Genomic DNA, 1,383 nt, shown 5'->3' with positions numbered 1-1,383 from the left:
GGATCAACACTTCTGATCGATATTGCGCCATCGCACCTCGCAGAAACCGTTCAACCCATTTTTGTGTCCTCTGGTTTGGCAGAGCGATGCGTCACCTCGGCTATGAATCTTGAAGCACTCATCGACAGTTTGGCCGAGTGGTCCAAGGCGCTGGCTTTAGGCGTCAGTCCGAAAGGGCGTGGGTTCGAACCCCACAGCTGTCAGTCTACATACCTGACTGGTCTTATATTAAGAACCGAGACCCTTTCAGAAGCGAGGTAGTGCAAGACCAAAACCTTTTGATCGATATTGTGCCATCGCGCCTCGCAGAATCCGTTCAATCCATTTTTTGTGTCCTCTGGTTTGGCAGAGCGATGCATCACCTCGGCTATGAATCCTGAAGCACTCATCGACAGTTTGGCCGAGTGGTCTAAGGCGCTGGCTTCAGGCGTCAGTCCGCAAGGGCGTGGGTTCGAATCCCACAGCTGTTAGAAATTTCTTTTCGTGTGATTTGATGAAGAACGCATTCCGCGGAAACGGTTCGAAACCGTTTTTGTGTCATGTCCTATAGTGTAACGCATCTTCTCCGCTATGATTTTTGAAGCACTCATCGACAGTTTGGCCGAGTGATCCAAGGCGCTGGCTTTAGGCGTCAGTCCGAAAGGGCGTGGGTTCGAATCCCACAGCTGTCAGTCTATATATCTGACTGGTCTTATATTGAGAACCGAGACCCTTTCAGAAGCGAGGTAGTGCAAGACCAAAACCTTTTGATCGATATTGTGACATCGCACCTCGCAGAATCCGTTCAATCCATTTTTTGTGTCCTCTGGTTTGGCAGAGCGATGCATCACCTCGGCTATGAATCTTGAAGCACTCATCGACAGTTTGGGCGAGTGGTCTAAGGCGTTGGCTTCAGGCGTCAGTCCGCAAGGGCGTGAGTTCGAATCCCACAGCTGTTAGAAATTTCTTTTCGTGTGATTTGATGAAGAACGCATTCCGCGTAAACGGTTCGAAACCGTTTTTGTGTCATGTCCTATAGTGTAACGCATCTTCTCCGCTATGATTTTTGAAGCACTCATCGACAGTTTGGCCGAGTGGTCTAAGGCGCTGGCTTAAGGCGCCAGTCCGAAAGGGCGTGGGTTCGAACCCCACAGCTGTCAGTCTATATATCTGACTGGTGTTATATTGAGAACCCAGAGCTTTTCAGAAGCGAGGTAGTACAAGATCAAAACCTTCTGATCGATATTGCGCCATCGCACCTCGCAGAAACCGTTCAACCCATTTTTGTGTCCTCTGGTTTGGCAGAGCGATGCATCACCTCGGCTATGAATCGTGAAGCACTCATCGACAGTTTGGCCGAGTGGTCCAAGGCGCTGGCTTTAGGCGTCAGTCCGTAAGGGCGTG

At 50.2% G+C, this 1,383-nt stretch overlaps 5 non-coding genes across 5 annotated transcripts; all 5 read left to right on the top strand.

The window, feature by feature from the left end:
* Positions 1-123: 123 nt before the first annotated feature.
* Pmar_PMAR016545 lies at positions 124-203 on the top strand. The gene has a single exon. It is a non-coding gene; the product is annotated as a tRNA-Leu (tRNA).
* Positions 204-390: 187 nt separating this feature from the next.
* On the top strand, positions 391-470 carry Pmar_PMAR016544. The gene has a single exon. It is a non-coding gene; the product is annotated as a tRNA-Leu (tRNA).
* Positions 471-591: 121 nt separating this feature from the next.
* Positions 592-671, top strand: Pmar_PMAR016543. The gene has a single exon. It is a non-coding gene; the product is annotated as a tRNA-Leu (tRNA).
* A 187-nt stretch (positions 672-858) lies between these two features.
* Positions 859-938, top strand: Pmar_PMAR016542. Its single transcript has one exon. It is a non-coding gene; the product is annotated as a tRNA-Leu (tRNA).
* Positions 939-1,059: 121 nt separating this feature from the next.
* On the top strand, positions 1,060-1,139 carry Pmar_PMAR016541. Its single transcript has one exon. It is a non-coding gene; the product is annotated as a tRNA-Leu (tRNA).
* Positions 1,140-1,383: the final 244 nt, after the last annotated feature.

The sequence above is a fragment of the Perkinsus marinus genome (genome assembly GCF_000006405.1).
Source record: "Perkinsus marinus ATCC 50983 genomic scaffold scf_1104296939632, whole genome shotgun sequence".
Lineage (NCBI taxonomy): Eukaryota > Perkinsozoa > Perkinsida > Perkinsidae > Perkinsus > Perkinsus marinus.
The sequence above is the reverse complement of the archived record's forward strand: the minus strand, read 5'-3'. Positions and strand labels throughout refer to the sequence as shown.